Below are 19,828 nucleotides of genomic sequence, written 5' to 3' on the forward strand. Positions count from 1 at the left end.
ACGTGTCAGACTCATAAACAGACAGCCAAGGATCTAATAATTAAAAATTTCAAGTAATATGTTATTTTCTGTTCTAATATAATTAAATGCCCCCACCCAATGTATGACGTCATATCCTGTCATGATTCTCCGAATTCTTCGCACACAAATTAAAAATAAGGCACACCATTAACCATAGAACTTAGATCTAGGCTAAATAAATTAGCAACAGTTCCTTGTCTATTCAAACTTGGATAATTTGAATATTTGATGATGACCATTATTTTGCAAACGAGTTGGGGATTTAATGCACCGTTTGTTGTCAAGTATTCGACGTATTTATTTGTACAGGAAAACATACTTTAGTATAACTTGAGTATTAAATATAATTTATATCAAATAATGAGCAAGGAAATCTATATTTACATGATAAATCCGTGGGACATTGGAAGACTTGGACGTAACTGATAGGTATGACTTTATTTAAAATTAGTCTTTGTGGACGTTTCACCAAAATATTTATGGTATGTAGCTAGTTTAGCTTATACTCCTGTGCAGCTGCAGCAGCAGCAGTTGTAATCTCAATGAACGTGTTTGTTTGTGTAATTGATCATGATCTTGGATAACGTGCTGGACTCGTCATCGACAGCTACTACCCCCTTGGGTGAGAGCTCATGTATGACCGATCCAAGGGTAATGCTGTGACCTCACACATACACATGCACACACACACACCCAGCTCCCCGCCCACGAGAGTTGAAGTAACGAGAAATCATGCAGATCGAGTCATGAATTGCGCAGACAATATAACCATTAGAAAATGGTAACTTTAATTTTCTAAATGTCTGTGTATGGACCTTGTAATATCATCTTAAAACTTTCGAAGATTTCTTCAGGAATTTTCTAGCAAAACATCCTACCATCCTGGAAAGGCAAGCGTGAAAGAAGGGACTGGACATTACTGCGAGTTACTAAAGGTAATTGATATCTTGGAATGGGACAGGAAACAAGAAGTCACGAGAACAAATTGGAGAGGAACAAAAATATATGCCCAAAGGATGTAAAGAAGATTTTTCATACGGACTTCCTATACTAGTTCTGAATACGAAATTACCCAAACTAAAAACAACAAGGGAATTCAAAACTAGGTATCCTAGTTGGAGAGAATAGAGGCATAGCCCCATGAGTTTCGTCAACATAAGAATGGAGGAAACTGCAAAAGACCATAAGTACACTAGGCAGTTCCATGTCCCTTGCCACCTTTCATACCTCTACATAGTTACCTAATATTTAACAATATAGTACTAGAAATGCATACAATCAAGTTGGCTGTAGATTTACACTATCAATGTAGTCATTTGTCAGAGTATCCTTGCAAGTATTTCTACCCGCATATTTTGACACTTAAATATTAAAAAGCCACATCTTCCCCCTTCCCCAGCTCGGCCTTCCTTCGAAAAGTAGGGCACGGGAAACACACACACACACACACACACACACACACACACACGACGGCGCAGTGGTACCGTTCTCAACTACTAACTCAGCGGTCCGAGTTCGACTCCCGTCCAGGGCCGAAATAATTTGTTTCGCTGTGCTGCGGGTCGTTACTCCAACTCTCGTGGGCGGGGAGTTGGGTGTGTTTCCGCACGTGTGAGGTCACATCGGCTACATGGCTTTTCGCCACCGTTCACATTCGCCCCCTTGACAATTCGCCACCTGTTTAGATCGCCACCGAGACTTATCGCCACTCATTGGTATTACATGCTAGACATTTCGCCACCCATTCGTTGGACTTTTCGCCACCGATTGTTATTTTGCGCTATAATTCTACATACATAGCAGTAATACAATTAATCAATGTCTAAAACAAATTAATTAATAACAAGGCCATGAATAATGCCCGGAATAATGTATTTATCGTCGCCTGATCGTTCTGGTAAATTAAGATGTTTTGATCCACATGGCGCACGGCAGTGAATGCACATCATGCAGAAGATGCAAACACTATAAGCTACTACAAAACTCCCTTACGTCATATATGATATGTTTTGTTTTTCTTCTCTGAACATGGCACTCCTATTTCAACAAGCATTCTAACTGTATTAGCGCCGCTGCCAGGCTTGTTACAAATGAAGTTAGCGGCTGTGCTTCCCCTATCCTGAGAAAAGTGTATTATTTCCAATATAGACAAATAATAATTATTAATACAGGCATATTTTTTCCTTTCTACTTGTTCATGTATTCGATTAAAACCCAATAGAGCTGGCCCTCGATAGTATAGGCGTATCGTTGTCCATGTCTACAAATATTGCTTAGGTGTTTATCTAAATGATTCTTAAAGCTTCGAACTGAACTACATTGCACTACCTGTGCAGTAAGTTTATTCCATTCATTAACTACACGGTTGGCAAAGTTGTTTCTACCTACTTCCAAACTGAATCTATTTCCGGACAGTTTGAGACCATTGTTTCTTGTCTAATTCTCATTCAATGTGAAAATTTTGTCACTTTTGATGTTGTCAATTCCCTTTAGAATTTTAAAGACCTGTATCAAGTCACCTCTGAGTCTACGCTTTTTTAGGGAAAACAGATTCATGTGTTTTAGTCGATTTTCGTAAGATTTATTTTTTATATTTGGAATCAGTTTTGTGGCTCGCCGTTGTACTTTTTCCAGTCTGTCAATGTCTTTAATGAGATTCGATGACCATACGGAAACAGCATATTCCAAATGTGGACGAACTAACGATTTATATAGCTTGTTAATGAGTGATGGACTTTTGAAATCGAAAGACCAGGCAATCAGTCCTAGAATCTTATTTGCTTTCTCAGAGGCTGAAATGATTTGATTTGAGGTCATTACTGATAATTACGCCGAGATCTTTTTCACTATCCACTTTTGCTAACGAATTTCCAAATAACTTGTAATCGTACTTACTGTTATTTTTACCTATGTGCATTACCTTGCATTTACTTGTGTTAAATTTCATTAGCCACTTTTCAGACCATTCCTGTAATTTATCTAAATCTTCTTGAATTTGCCATTCCGCACAGTTTTGTATCATCAGCAAATTTGGAAACAGCAGATTTTAGTCCATGGTCTAATAATTTATATATACTATGAATAGAAGTGGACCAAGAACTCCACTTGTAACATTTTTCCATCTAAAAGTTTTTCCCTTTAAAACAACTCTCTGTTTTCGACCATTCAACCAATTACTAGTCCAACTTAATAGGCTACCACTTATTCCGTGTAAAGCTAAGTTGGTAAGTAGTCTTTCGTGTGGGACGGTATCAAAAGCTTTTGCAAAGTCTAGATATATTAAATCTATATTGTTTCTTTTTTCATAATTCGAGATAATTGTGTTGTAGATTTCGAGTAAGTTAGTCACTCAAGAACGTTTCCGTCTGAAACCATGCTGGCCATCATCTATCAAAAGGTTACTTTCTAAATTATGTTCGATAGCATCTCTGATGATAGTTTCCATTATTTTTCCTACGATAAAAGTCAAACTTATATGCCTATAGTTATTTGGCTTCTTTTTGTCACGTTTTTTGAATATGGGAGTAACGTTAGCTAGCTTCCATTCTCTTGGGACATCTCCGGATATGATGGATTTCTTGAAAATCATTTCTAATGGAACAACAATCTCATTTTTCCTTTCCTTTAAGATTCTTGGATGCCAACGTCAGGCCCTGGTGTTTTATTAACTTTGAGTTTATCTATACACCTTTTATTTTTTTTTTATTTTTTATTTTTTTTTTTTTTATTTACCGTAGTAAGTTTACCCTAGACTTTTCACAGGTCAGTTTGGAGTTCACTTTGAGGTGTTTCGTTTACGAATACCGAGCTAAAATAATTGTTTAAGATATTACACATTCATTGACCGTCAGCAGATAATAGTGGACCAATGTGATTCCTAACAACCTTTTTATCTCTAATGTAACTATAGAATTCTTTGGGATTCTCATTGGATTTATCAGCGATGTTCATTTCGTATTGTCGTTTTCTTTTTCTTATTGTCTTTTTTAAATCTCTCTGTATTGATACATAAATTTCATAGTCATTAGATGCACCCGAGCACTTATATTTCTTATAAGCCTGTCTATTTTTAGCAATACTTTTTTCAGTTTCTTTGTCGAGCCACTTTGGGCGAGCCTGATTTGGGGAACGTCTGTCCTTAAAAGGAATGTAAGTATCAATCATCTTAGTGAGCGTATTTTCAAATATTTCCCACATCTGATCTACAGGTCTTTCGTTTAATTTTGCTTCCCAATCTGTAAACTGAAGCTCCTGACGTAGTCCTATGAACTGAGCTTTACTGAAATCGGGTATTTTAGAAACACAAGTATCTATTCTAATTTTTTTTAGGAGTTTGAATCTAACTAAGTTGCGATCGCTATTTGCAACAGTTTCACCGACTTCTATATCAGTTACCATGCTTTCGCGGCTAGTGATCAATAGATCGAGTAAGTTTCCATATCTTGTGGGCTTTTTTACATGCTGAATTAAGTAATTGTCACCAAGAAAATCAATCAAGCGACTACCTATATGGCCATGTTCAAGGGTCATCCAATCAATGTCAGTAAAATTTAAATCACCCATTATCAATGAATCCCGGTTGCAGAAACTAGACACTTCTTGAAATAACAGTTTGTCGTCTGCTAATGATAATGTCTTTGGCCTATATATTACACCTACATTCATTTTTTGTCCATTTGTTTGGGTTAACTCAACCCACAAACTATCATATGCATCCTGTTTCACTTTCTCTAAAACACAAGCATGAACATTGTTTTTAACGTACAACAGAACACCCCCACCTTTCTTGTGTTTTCTATCCTGATGAAAGTGTTTAAATCCCGCAATATTAAAATCAGCTTCGAACTCTGTACCATTTAACCATGTCTCAGTTATTCCTATCATATCGAGATTTTCGCTTTTGACATACGCCTGTATTTCTTGAAATTTGTTCCTAATACTACGAGCATTAAAGTACATGGTTTTAAGAAACTCGTGATTATTTCTTTTTGAGACATTTTGAGTTTCAATGTCATGTTTTACATTATCATTTTGTTTTTTATTTATACCTTGCTCAATTTGGTGAAGATCGCGGTTACAAACGGGTGCAGTGATAAGTGGCAACAATGAGTGATTCTATTACCGCAAGCCTGTGGAGATAGAACTCCGCCGAATAAACAAATAAAATAAAATAAAAACAGAAGATGTGGTACAGCCAGTCATTTAATAAGGACTTGTTAACTGATCCTGAATTAAAAGACTGGATCAAGCCAGATCCCAAAGATAAGTATGTTGTTCATTGTGTAGTCTGTGAATCCAAGCTAAAGAATCCTAACAAAGTTGGTTTGATAAGCCACAAAGCTACATCAAAGCATATAAAAAAAATATGAATCAAAGAAAAAATGTGTGAATATTCAGCATTTCATAAAGAAAGCGGTGGAAGACCCGAAAGATAAAGTTCACAATGCAGAATTATTGTTGTATGGATATATGGCAGAACATGGAATAGCATTTTCCCAGGTAGACCATTTGATTGAGGTAATGAAAAGGATGTTTCCTGACTGTGAAACTGCAAAGAAAATGACTATGAAAAAAACAAAAGCCTCATATGTCATGCAATATGGATTAGCGTGGGAAGAACGGGAAGAAGTTACGGAGATGTGCAAGAAAAACAAGTTTTCTTTGATGATCGACGAAAGCACAGTCGTATCAGTGTCGCAGATACTTGCTGTCATGGTAAGATACTACGACAAGAACAAGTGGAAAGTGATGGATGCATTATTAGACATCTTGGAGGTTGAAGATGTCAGTGCAGAAAGTTTGTACAAAGTTGTACAAAAATGGTTTCAAAGCAAAGACACCACTTACAAACATATTGGTTTTGCCAGCGATAATGGGTGCACGTAGTGGTTTTCAGGCACGCTTGAAGGGAGATGTACCATCCGTGTATATTCTTGGCTGTGTCTCCCATTCGTTTGCGCTGTGTGCAAGCCATGCATGTTTCCACACTTGCCATCCTTCCTTGAAGCCTTTCTTAAGGACATTTGCTGTTACTTTTCGCGAAGTAGCAAACGTCAGCACCAGTTTAAACTGATTCAAGAGGTCGTTCAGAGCCCGAAGCACAAAATTCTAAAACTTTCACGTACTCGGTGGTTGTCTAGAGGGCAGGTAATATCTCGAGTACTTGAGCAGTGGGATGATCTTATGAATCTCTTTCGGAATCAGATAAATTCGATGGGGCTTCACAAATATACAAGACAATGTTAAATCGGGGAACTAGACACATGTTGTTGTTCCTGAACTACGTACTTGGAAAAGTGGATAAGATGAACACAGAATTCCAAGCAGAATGCTTCAGGCTTAGTAAACTCTACTCCTCGATTTCTGATGAATATCGAAGCATCCTACGTATGTTTGAGAAGAATGAAGTGCTTGAGTGTCAACTATCTGTGATTAACCCTCGTGATGTATCTCTATACCTTGACTTGAACAGAACAAAGCTTGGTGGAAGATGTGAAGCTTTGATGGTGAAAGATCCAGTAGGGGAAAGAAAAGTAAGGTTCCTTGCTGACTGCCAAAAGTTCCTAGTGGAACTGTGTGTGCAAATAAGAATGAAATTTCCCCTAAAAGAAGATGGTGTCCTAGCGCAACTCTCAGTTGTTGATTCGAAAGTTGCTCTCTCCCCACAGCGAAAAGTTACATCAATTGCACATTTGCCTGTTCATTTCCCTACACTGATGAAAGAGTCAGACCTTGCAAGGACAGTGGGAAGATCTGTTGCATGTCAAGGAAAGTCTTCGAAAATTAAGCCTGTCACCAACATCTTTTTGGCAAGAATTATTTGAAGTAAAGGATGCAAGAGGCGAAGCAAAATGTTCTACCCTTACAGAATTCATGCGGGATATATTGGTCTTGCCACATTCATCAGTTGCAGTTGAGCGAATGTTTTCGAAAATCAACATAATCAAAACCAAGCATTCCAACAGGTTATTAACTGAAACTGTTGCAAACCAAACAATCGCTAGAGAGGGATCTTGCTGCAATTGGAGCCCATCAAAATCTCTGCTTAGTGACATCAAAAGTGGAAAGTGTCACCACCGCTATATGGATAGTTGCTCCAAGTTGGAAGAAGTGGACGAAGATGTGGAGGAGCTTCCACTACAGGTCTACATGTAAATCCTAGGTAAGACAATATTGTAGTACATATTTTCATATTGTAACACGAGAAAATATTCACGTACTATAAAAAAAATATATTATGTCTTTTAGGTCAATCTTGTGGTTTTTGGAGGGACAATCTTGTGTTTTCCGAAATTCTGGAGTGGCAACACTGTGCGACATATGGCGGCAGACCTCATGCTATAGTAGCATCCAATATTTGCCTACTCTTATTTCACTAATTAGCAAGTATTTCCAGACGTAACATTACTACTGACTGGGAAAAAGTATGTCACATCCGACCTACAATCCCTACTTCCATAAATAATTTCGATGCTGCTATTTAAGCTCGACGTCATTGATTTCTTATATGTTGTGTTAGATAGCCCTTTTACGGGCTCCTAAAAATTGCCATTGCCGACTTACAAAAGAGCAAGTCGACAGGCGGGGTATTGGGAAAAGTTTTCAACTAGCAATAATCGCACCTCGGTAGGACCTCATTGGTTACGATACTGCCACTGCGCAAAGCTAACGTAATACAAATATTTCAAGGCTCTAGTTCACAAGGAATGGAGGCTCCCCAGCTGACGATCCATTCCATTTGTATGGAAACACCAATTTCACTGATCAAAATAAACTTCCTTATATTTCTACAGCTCAAACACGATTAGTAACAATAAATAAATCAATGTTTGCAAAGGACGACTTTACTCACAATATATCAAATAACCGAGATTTGTCTACTCTTATGTTATTTCACTAATTGGCAACTGAAGCTTCCTTAATAAATTCAGAAACCATATTGCTTAGATCATGTTCCTATTTCCTTCAACACAAATTATTTTTGAGGAAAACAAGAGCTAGCTACATGAAACACATTATCACCACACACGAATTACTAGGTGACCTACTGACCATCTACAGAATCATGAAAGGCACAGAAATACTTGATAGAGAGGACTTGTTAAACTGGGACAAGAGAAGCACAAGAGGACGTGGAAAGTAAATCATAAAAACATAGCTACAGAAGAGATCTGAAGAAAAACTGTTTTCCACATTGAGTGGTGGACACTTGGAACAAACTGGACAATGTAATAGTGTGCGCAAAAAACATTCACGAGTTAAAGATCAAACTAAACACTGCGAGATACAAAGGGGGGACATCACGAGCGTAGCTCCCCTTCCCGCAAAATACAACTAAGTAAATACTAAAACATCAATACATATCATGTTTGACCGGATCCAAATAATGAAAATTGTTAACCCACTTTCTTAAAATAACAAATATAGGCTAGAAAGCTTAACTCCAAAATGTCCGTATTAATGTGGCCCCCACCCAATGCATTATACTAAATCTTAGTATGACGTCATATCCTGTCATGATTCTCCGAATTCTTCGCACACAAATTAAGAATAAGGCACACCATTAGCCATAGAACTTAGATCTAGGCTAAATAAATAATCAACAGTTCCTTGTATATTCAAACTTGGGTAATTTGAATATTTGGTGATGACCGTTATTTTGCATACGAGTTGGGAGTTTCTCAGACGGAGCGTTACATAAAATGCACCGTTTGTTGTCAAGTATTCGACATATTTATTTGTACAAGAAAACATACTTTAGTATAACTTGAGTATTAAGTATAATTTATATCAAATAATGAGCAAGGAAATCTGTATTTACATGTTGAATCCGTGGGACATTTCAAGACGTGGACGGAAATGATAGGTATGACTTTAATTATTAGCTTATACTCCTGTGTTGTTGTTGTTGTAGTAGTAGTAGTAATTGTCGTAGTAGTAGTAGTAGTAGTAATTGTCGTAGTAGTAGTAATCTCAATGAACGTGTGTGTGTGCGCGTGTAATTCATGGTCTTGGATCACGTGCTGGACTTGTCATCGACAGCTACTACCTTCTTAGGTGAGAGCTCATGTATGACCGATCTATGGGTAATGCTGTGACCTCACACACACACACACACACACACATTTCCACCACCACCCTCCCCCACACCCCAACCGATTGGGGCTCCACAAACGTAAGTAGTATGCATGTTTCGTTATCGCTTAATGGTCATTTGACAACTGGTCGGGACTATCGTTTGCTCTCGTTGAAAAAACAGTAATGATAGGCTTGCGATATCACTTGAATCATTTATATATTATAAAATTTCAAACGCATTCAATAAGGATTTTGATTACCGTGTAGGGCACTTGCCCAGTTCAGGCAAAAGTAATGGAAAGGAGCTGGATAGTTATTAAAGGTAACTTAGTGTGCATGGATCTTTCAAGATAAGTGGAATAGTGAAGGTGCAATATGAAATATGTCTGTGTTCCGTGTGATTGTTGTTTCTATGTTAGGAACAGATGCAATACGTTGTTCCAGCACGATTGAGAATAATAAATGCAACATTACACCTCTCCTGAGCTTTTCATTATTTAATTTTATTTTTGTCCCTTCTGCACAGAGTGGGCAAAAGTCCTTTACCATCCGTGCAAATCGAACATATCCCCCCATCTGAGGACTGTGATAAAATTGTCGTCTTCGTACAGTGTTTCCTGTGACATAGTTGTTGTTATGTCTAACCTTTATACAAAAGCCGCCTTCCAGGTTTTCGAACTTGCTAGCCGCTGTCTCCGGGTTCCCTTATTATTTGTTTGGTTTTATTATTTGCTTGATTTTCATTTAATATTATTTACCTGTCAATTTATTATTATTTACTATTTACCTGTTTGTTTAACTATACCTATGCATTTTATTTTATTTATTATCATTTATTTATATATTTTTCTTTATCATTATTATATGTTTTCGCATCCGACCTAGTTATGGACCAAAAGGTCTCCTGTCGGCATGCTCCTTTGTAAGATGCTGTAATGACTTATTTGTTTTGTTATCATGTGCCCGTTTACTACTATCTGCTTGATACTCAGTTACTATTAGTTATATGTCAATTTATTATAATTTACTGTTTACCTGTTTGTTTATTACTTAACTATACCTATGCATTTATTTATGTATTTTATTTATTATCTACATTATCATGTTTTCATTTATTTATTTATCATTATTATGATTTTTTCGCATCCGACCTGGATATGGACCGGATCTCCTGTTGGCGTGCTCCGCCTTTGTAATCCTTTGTACACACACCCAACTCCCCGCCCACGAGAGTTGAAGTAACGAGAAATCATGCAGTTCGAGTCATGAATTGCGCAGACAATATAACCATTAGAAAATGGTAACTTTAATTTTTTAAATGTCTGCATATGGACCTTTCGAAGAAGAATTATTCAGGAATTTTCTAGCAAATGACCAAGTGTATTATTTCAGAGTATATGACAAACATGATCATGCATGCTGGTGTTAGTGTCCGCTCAATGAAGAATACCAACAATACTTAGAAAATACAAAAGATATCTCAGCCTTGCAGATAAAACTCATGCCGAAAGATCCTACCATCTTGGAAAGGCAAACGTGAAAGAAGAGACTGAACACAGGAGACAAGAAGTCACGAGAACAAATTGGAGAGGAAGAAAAATATATGCCAAAAGGATGTAAAGAAGATTTTTCATACGGACTTTCTATACTAGTCCTGAATACGAAATTACCCAAACTAGAAACAAGAAGGGAATTCAAAACTAGGCAGAGCCCCACGAGTTTTGTCAACATAAGAATGGAGGAGACTGCAAAAGACCATAAGGCCTACACTTGGCAGTTCCATGTCCCTTGCCACCTTTCATCCCTTAAGCGCTCACTACATTGTTACTAGATTTATTCCATTCGTTAACCATTCTCTTGGTAAACCAGTTCTTGCCTATTTCCCTCGTAAACCTAAAGTTGTCCAATTTAAGGCCAGCACTACGAGTCCTGCCCTATTGTATTAATATGATGACCTTGCCTGCATCAGCCATGTTAAGGCCCTTGAGCCATCTGAGTACCTCTAACCTATATGCTGCAACCCGGTAACCACAGTTAGGTATATATATATATATATATATATATATATATATATATATAGATATATATGTGTGTGTGTGTGTGTGTGTGTGTGTGTGTGTGTGTGTGTGTGTGTGTGTGTGTGTGTGTGTGTGTGTGTGTGTGTGTGTATTCACCACGGATCTGCTCCAGCCTCTTGTCGAGACAGCCAGACACCATCCTACGGCAGTGAGCTCAGAGTTCATTATTAGCCGATCTCTGGGTAGGTCTGAGACCACTCACACGTCACACACCGGGACTGCAAGGTCACAACTCCTTGACTGACATCCCGTACCTACTCACTGCTAGGTGAACAGGGGCTACACGTGAAAGGAGACAAACCCAACTTATCTCCGCCCGGCCGGGGAATCGAACCCCGGTTCTCTGACGTGTGTGTGTGTGTGTGTGTGTGTGTGTGTGTGTGTGTGTGTGTGTGTGTGTGAAATAATTTTACAAGCAATTCAAGCTAATAACCAATACAAATTAATCAATCAACAAATGTAAAGAATAGACCGAGTCACAGGTAAGAATATAATAATATACAAGGGATAGCTCATAAGGCCCAACAAGGGACTTATTTCCGCAAGAGTGTGTGTGCAACCTATTCAGATCTGGGGATTCTGAGAATATAACTGCCAACGGTCTGTACATATTCATCCAAGCTGTACATATAATAATTAAGCCTGCAAAGCTTCGATCCACATACACTGTGTTCACGAGGCCACGATAGTGTGGATCCCTGCAGTTTATCAAAACGATCCTTTGTATTTCCACATGTTGTTCCGTCAGCGAGTGAATGAATCCCATTTCGTGTTTGATACAGGTTCAAGGGGGCAGTTCATTTTAACTTGTTACGGGAAGGATGCCTACACCTAAGTTTTGCTTACAATCGCTTCATAAGCCCAATACTGTAAATGTATTTACGTTTAACAATTTAGAATTAATAATGTATCCGATCAAGTCGGATGTAGACTTACACTTTCTATGAATTTATTTTATCAGTGAATCCTTACAAATTTACATACACGCACAATGACAATCAAGATTTCATTAAGCCGACTACCAGGCTCACAAAAATTACCAAACCCGACTAGTACTAGCCGACAGGCGGGTTCATCACTATCAACAAGCAATAATCGCACCTCAGCTAATCTTCATTGGTTCAATATTGCGCGCACAGTTACCAAGGAATTCTGTGGCTCCAGACCCTAGATCACAAGTAATGGTGGCCTACCGGCTGACATTATCCCCATTTCTATGGAAACATATCTTTCACTGATCAAAATAAAATTCCTTATATTTCTATAGCTCAAACCTGATTAGTAACAACAACTTATTCAGCGTTTGCAAAGGGCGATCTTATTTACAAAATATGAAGTAACTGAGATCTGTCTACTTTTATTTGTTATTTCACTAATTGGCAACTATTTATCTACTGTGTGTGCGTATGCGTTTATTCCCGCCTCCCGTCTTTACAAAGCTCTGGGAGTCGCACCTTCTAAGGCCAGAAACTCAAAATATTATTTTCGTTTAATTGCGTTTTTCTAGACTCTAGAGTGTATTGTACGAGTGTACTGTAGCTCCGCCCATCCGTGACGTCACTAAGAAGCGTTCGGACGGAGACGACTACGACCATAAGATTTAACAGAATTGAAAAAAAAAAAAAAAAAAAAAGTGTCTTGCGACACTGCTTCTGACCCAGAGCGGTGGGCAAGGTGCAGGGATGACCCGTCATCCAGGAGGTGCTCAGATGAGAGGGAGGGTGGGAGGGGTGTGGAGTGTATTAGGGATGAAATGGGTGGGAGTGTTTATATGCCTTTCCCTTTTTGGCTACCTCCCTTGAAAGGGGGAAAAAGCCTTGGTATATGTATGTATGAAAAAAAAAAAAGTTCAGGATTCCACTAGAGGAATATATATATATATATATATATATATATATATATATATATATATATATATATATATATATATATATATAATTTTTTTTTTTTTTTTTTTTTTTTTGCTACTATAGCGTGAGGTCTACTGTCATATGTCGCCTACCTAGGTTCAGCCTGAGGTCTACCGTTAGACCCGCGCTCCTCCGGGACGCTCCCCGCCCCTGTCCATCAAACATGCCTCAGCAGAAATCAGTTGCGCCTACGCACCAGGGCTCTGAATCAGGTACAACGGTTCCTTCAGCACAGACTGGAGGCAGAGGTGTCAGAGAGGGCGAGGTGGTACAGGGCAGTCACAGACTATGAGCCCCTTGTACTTCCTCGCTCCACACCAAGAAAAGTGGAAACTCTGCTCTTCCGTCTGCGGCTGGAGGACCGTTGTTTCTGGGAAATAAAGACCAACTCCACTCCTGAAGAAAGAAGATGCAGTCACTGCAGCCACCCCGAAGCCACCCTGAACCACTACCTCAAGCATTGCCCCGCAACTGCTTTTCTGAGGAGAGGGCCTCCGACAACATCTGAGGGTCTTGTGCGTCGCCTATGCCGCCACCTTAGCGATTACGAACTGCGTCGGCTGGTGGAGTGTCAGCCCCCCCTTTAATTACTATATATACATGTCTCTGTTCGGAAGGGTGAATTCATAGCGATGTGCATACGTATATTGCATACGTATGCACATCTAATGTATGTATGAGTGTGTGTGACCAAGGACACACACGCTCATACATTGAATCACTCCCCCCCCCTTTAATTTCAATATATATATGCTCATTGTCAGGAAGGGTGTATTCATGGTGATGTGCATACGCATATTGCATACGTATGCACATCCAATGTATGTATGAGTGTGTGTGGCCAAGGTCACACACACTCATACATTGGATCACCCCCCTCCCCTTTTCTTACATTATATATACGAAGATGTCACCACCTACCATCAAATTCAGTTACATTGAGAAGGGTGCATTCACGGAGATGTGCATGCGCATTCTTATGCGTGTGCACATCTTGTGAATGTATGAGTGAGTGTGGCTGGGCCCACACACACTCGTATGTACAATCACCCACCAAACGGGCTCACACCTAAAGCCCGTGGGAGCCTCTCTCCCAAATTAAACACACACACATCAAACATGTGACTCTGCCCACCTCGATCAAAAACGTGACCTGTCCACATGACCTGACCATATGCAAATGGAGCTCCTAAATCAGATTCCTCCTCTGCCTAAAATAGTTAACATCGATTGAGAGTACTTCAAAATGTTGCTAAAAGAGTTTTACAGAAGCCATTCTGACAGAAGCAGCAGCATTCGCCTTTTAAAAAGAGCAAAATCTCTTGGATGCTGTTCAAGAAGCAGATCCATGCCATAAACGTGGTTCTGTTATGCAGGAAAAAACAGAAAGCGTAACAAAGGAGGAGACTTCAAGCCTTTGCTACGTTGCCCTCGAAAGAGGTGTCAAAGTACACGGTCTGTTCGTACAGGAAATAACATTTTCTATTTATACGAACATGAACAACAAACTGCACTGCAACCTGAGCCTATGTGAAATATTAGAATTAATATTTCTCTTTGTATTGGATATACCGATGTCCACAATAACGACTCTCACAGGAAAATCTGCCAATAATGTAACTGATTGGTTCAACATGTGCCGAGAGGTCTGTGTAGCCATAGTTTCTCATCAATGACGAGGAAAGATGGTCGGAACAACAGACAACCCCGTCTAAGAGTAAAGGCAGCAATGACTGCAACAGCTCTGTAGGGAAGAGGCCAAACGCAGAGTATGGGAGTCCAATATATTTTACGTTTCGCCCAGCAGGGCTTCTTCAGAAGAAGCCCTGCTGGGCGAAACGTAAAATATATTGGACTCCCATACTCTGCGTTTGGCCTCTTCCCTACAGAACCCCGTCTAAATTGATGAGGCAAGATCGTGGTTGAACGCTAAAACGATTGTTCTGAAGAGAACGCGAGGTGTTGGTTGTCTGCTGTTCCAGTCTTATCTTTATCATTTTTGCTGGAAAGTGATGAAAAATGACTTCAATGATCTATTTGTGTCATTCTTAGAAGATGTACGAAGTGAATATCGCTAGAATAAATGTATGGAAATATATGATAACATGTTTAGTTTTACCTTTCTTCCTTTAATATGGATGTAATTAGAACTCCAATTATCTAAGTCATTCCTAGGATGTGTACAAATTATGTGTTTATCGCTAAAATAAATGTATGGAAATGTATGATATCCATGAGGGATGAATAATGCAGCGGTAGACCTCACGCTATAGTACTAACGGGAGGTAGATCTCACGCTATAGTGTGGTAGACCTCACGCTATAGTAGCACCATAGTCCGGTCTGTATGGGTGTCCTTTCTATAAACTCCCGGCTTCTGGACTATGGCAGCTGTCATCCGGCCACGCACAAAAGTGTGATTAAGACTCTGTGGTCTAGAGTGGAAAAGGTGTGTTCCACGGAAGATAGCAAGAGGAATGAAAGGAGTCACCTGAAGAAGGTATTTAGGGACAACGGTTACCCAAATTCGGTGGTAAAAAGGTGGACGGCACGACAACCGAGGGGTAGGATGGACGACAGACGACCGGACGCGCCGCGGGTTACGGTCCCTTATTTGAAAGGGGCTTCTGAGGTAGCGGCCAGACTGTTAAGAAAACACGGTGTTGAAATAGCACACAAACCGAGGAACACTCTACATAGAGCCCTGACCAAAATTAAGGACACTGTGAGCCAAGCGGACCGAGTAGGGGTGGTTTATGACATCGGGTGCAAGGACTGTGAGACACATTATGTCGGGGAAACTAGCAAGAAATTAGCGACTAGACTGATAGAACACCAGAGGGCTGTCGGTAGGAGGGACATGAGTTCGGCCATTTTAAGACACTGCGAGGAAACGGGACACGAGATGGACTGGCAGAATGCGGAGGTGAAATACGGAGGTAGTGGAAAAAGCGCCAGATTATTCTTGGAAGCTTGGTCAAGTGACGATAATAGTGTCAACAGATGCATCACTCTAAACCCAATTTATAAGGGAGCGAAGGATAGGCTGGAGAGGAAGCATGCGTCATAATTTGTTTATGTTGTGTGTTTTATTTGTATTAACACGACGGTAATGTGTTTCTTGGTGTGTTTTGTATTATTACTTTTTATCTATGTAATTTTATTTATGTAATTCATTAACTGTGAGGGACGGTTTTGCTTCACTTTAGGGTTACAATTTCTGGGGTCTGTGACAGTGCATGCTCCACGTGACTTTTGTTCCGCGTGGCGAGTTGTAGTTATCGTATTGTTGTGGCACGTCACATCGTGCAGCTTTTACACCCAATCTTAGGGGGGCATTTTTCATTTTGTTTATGTTGTGTGTTTTATTTGTTTTATTTGTATTAACACGACGGTAATGTGTTTCTTGGTGTGTTTTGTATTATTACATTTTTATCTATGTAATTTTTATCTATGTAATTTAATTTATGTAATTCATTAACTGTGAGGGACGGTTTTGCTTCACTTTAGGGTTACAATTTCTGGGGTTTGTGACAGTGCATGTTTCACGTGATTTTTGTTCCGCGTGGCGAGTTGTAGTTTATCGTATTGTTGTGGAACGTCACAGCGTGCAGCTTTTACACCCAATCTTTGGGGGCATTTTTCACACTACATTTTGTTTTCTTTTTTTATTTTAATGTGAACTCCTTTTTGCATGTTTTTTTTATTGATGGATTATACGTTCTTCTTGTTCCAATTTCTTTGTTCTGTGACAATGCATGCTACGCGTGACATTTGTTCCACGGGGTGCATTGTGGTGCGGGCCTATCAACAGCGGGTTGAGTTATCACAGCCATCACTGTATTTCTTTAATTTTCTATGGTAAACTGTGAATGTTTTTTAAGGTAGCATTGCACATTTTGTATTATAGTTTTAATAATATTTTTGTTTTGTTTTTCATTTGTGTTTTTTATATGTTCTACCGGTGTTGGAATTTAACGGAAGACCTGTCCCAGTGTACCAGGTATCCCCTATTTATGTACATTTCCTATGGCTACCACTGTATTACCCTGAAGACGAACCCCAGACAGGGTTCGAAACGTCGGAATAAATTGACGAACGTCGAGTCCAGCGTATACTTTCTTCCACATATATGTGTGTGTGTATATATATATATATATATATATATATATATATATATATATATATATATGGGGGGTTGTGATGGCTAGGGATTGACTTGAGAAGCGAGATGGTGGAGTCGGTAGCTTTACACATAAATACGAATGCGTTCGCCTATCATTTTATGCTTCTTGTATCTTACGCCTACGCCCCAACTACTCCCATTAATGAATATGTCAGTGTGTTCTGTAAAATTAAATACATGACCATAACTGAAATAAATGGACATACATTGAGAATATAATAGATAGGTGTTAGTATTAAGTATTTAGAGGAGCATTACGCCCCCAACTATTCCCATTAACAGGGAGAAAATGGAATTGAAGGAATCACGTATCAATCGGGTGTAGCTGTTATGAAATTACGTGAAAAATTGTCCGAAATCTCTATTCATAGAAAAAATTATGATACTTTATTATATTGGGACTGTCCCTCCGTTATGTTGTCCCCCCACTTTACTGACTTGCATCACTTCTTATTTCGCCGAAACTCTGTGGTGGGGGAAGAGGATACTGCCACCAAGTATTTCCACTTGAGTCGTAAAAGGTGACAAAAACGGGATGGGGATAGGACTAGGCATCCTTCTCCCTGCAGCCCCAAAGGGGACATAACTAAAAAAATCAAAGGCATATGAGGGTCTGGGAGGAGTTTTACAACCAGAACCCTAAGGTTGGGTCTTTTAATGAGCGTGGTTGTGGTACAGATGAGAGCAAAAGGGAAGAGATAGGCAGTATGTTTGTAAGAAAGATGTGTTGGCATTGAGTGGGGTCTCAGGAGTGAAGAGACAAGGGAGAGAAGAGGTGGCTATACTAGTAGGTGAAGAGATAGGTATGCGTGTGGTTGAGTGGAAGGTTTCTTCGAAGTTAATGTGGATGAAGGTGAAACTGGGAAGGGATATGTGGGTCTTTGTAAGTGTGGTGACTTGGTTGTGGTGAATTTTGGCGCCTATTCCCGGACCCACCACTGTCCACGGGACAGCCATTGTCCAGGGCACCATGCCTTCGCGGGCCTTCTTTTTCACGCGTTCCCCTTTGAACGCGGGTTTCCTCTTGGACAGTGTGGCGTCCTCAAGGGTTACTCCACCCCAAACGAAGTCGCGTGATTGTGGCCCTGGGATGTGATTGGACAGTCTCCGCAGGCATAGAGCCCGCTGGCACCCCGAGGCAGCGTGGCCCGGTCACGGCTTGCTTTGCCCCACAAAGAGTACGGCGTTGCTCCACAAAGAGTAAGTACCACTTGCCACCTCTCTTCCCTTCAGACTCCGAAATATAATCGCAGTTTGCACAATAAAGTGAGCCAACACAACCGGTTTTTTTCAGCCTCACACCCGCTCGTGCTATTCTACCATAGTGGAGGGGAGTTCATGAACGAAATGTTCAAGGCGGTGTTGGAAAATGCGAACACCAAGCATTCGATAACCCCATATCACCCGTCGAGCAACGGAATAGTTGCGAGGGTGAATGGGACCATCATTAAAATCTTACGGTCCCTTGTCCAGGACAACCAGACAGGCTGGGATCAGATGCTCCCTCTGTAAGTATTGGCCTGTACCTCGGCTTACCAGAGTCCTGCGAGATTCCCAACATTTCCTTCTTTTTCACTGTGACCCCGTCCTACCGATGACTGAGTTCACAAAACCAAGCACCCCTTGGTACAATACTGATAATTTGGCAGCTGAGACAATGGCATTGGCCAACTCTTGTTTTGATAGATGTCAAAAGTTCCTCGAGGCTGCGACAGATAAAAGACACACAAGACCAAGGGCAAGGATAAAACAGCTCGCCCTCAGTGACAGAGTATACGTCACCGCCAGACCCAGGCAAGGGGTTGCAAAGAAACTACAGCCTCTGTACCAGGACCCTTATAGGGAGATTAAAAGGGTTAGCGTTGTCGTATACCGCATTAAGCACATTCGCTCAGCCCGGGAGTTGTGTCCACACAGACAGGATCAAGCAAGAGGGAAACCTCTCAGTGTGCGAAAATAAGAACTTAGCAGAGCGTTCCCCACACATGAGAAGGAACGCTCAGACCTACTAGAGGATAGTGACTACCTACCTCAAAGTAGCGATTCTACGCAAACCAGTAACATTAAGTATAAATTAAGTAACCTTTCCGTGTGCAAAAACACAAACGCAAGGGCGTTCACCACACGTGCGAAGGAACTCAAACCTACCACCATTGGCAGATATTTTCAAACCAGCGACCAGGTATTTTTTTCATAACATTACTTCCCTAGTGTTGGCGATTTTCATGAAAATATTGTAGCAGTAGATACTTTTTGTGGGTGTGATCCGTTCTTATACCCCCACCCCCTCTGTGCAAAGATTTCTGCCGCTGTTGATTTCTACAGATCTGCAAGGAACAAGCCAGCAGCGCGATGCACTGTGGCGTCCTGCGAGTTGGAGTGTCAACGCGGAGCGCCGCGGCAGGGCGACAGAAGAGAAAACACGCCTGCAACCCCACAGCACATCGGATCGACGGGGGATGTCCCGCAGTTCCAGAGACGAAGCGGAGACGAACGTCAGCTGCGCGCGGGGCAGCAGCCCCTGTGTCTTACATGTTGGCATATGTTTCCGCGGAG

The 19,828-nt window shown here is 40.3% G+C and overlaps 1 non-coding gene and 1 pseudogene across 1 annotated transcript; both read right to left on the reverse strand.

The window, feature by feature from the left end:
* Nucleotides 1–7,544: 7,544 nt before the first annotated feature.
* Nucleotides 7,545–7,688, reverse strand: LOC143017650 (U4 spliceosomal RNA). Its single transcript, XR_012965680.1, has one exon. It is a non-coding gene; the product is annotated as a U4 spliceosomal RNA (small nuclear RNA).
* A 4,503-nt stretch (nucleotides 7,689–12,191) lies between these two features.
* Nucleotides 12,192–12,318, reverse strand: LOC143017659 (U4 spliceosomal RNA; annotated as a pseudogene).
* Nucleotides 12,319–19,828: the final 7,510 nt, after the last annotated feature.

This window comes from Oratosquilla oratoria, chromosome 32 (assembly GCF_046742065.1).
Source record: "Oratosquilla oratoria isolate Oo_2021 chromosome 32, ASM4674206v1, whole genome shotgun sequence".
In the NCBI taxonomy this organism is placed as follows: Eukaryota; Metazoa; Arthropoda; class Malacostraca; order Stomatopoda; family Squillidae; genus Oratosquilla; species Oratosquilla oratoria.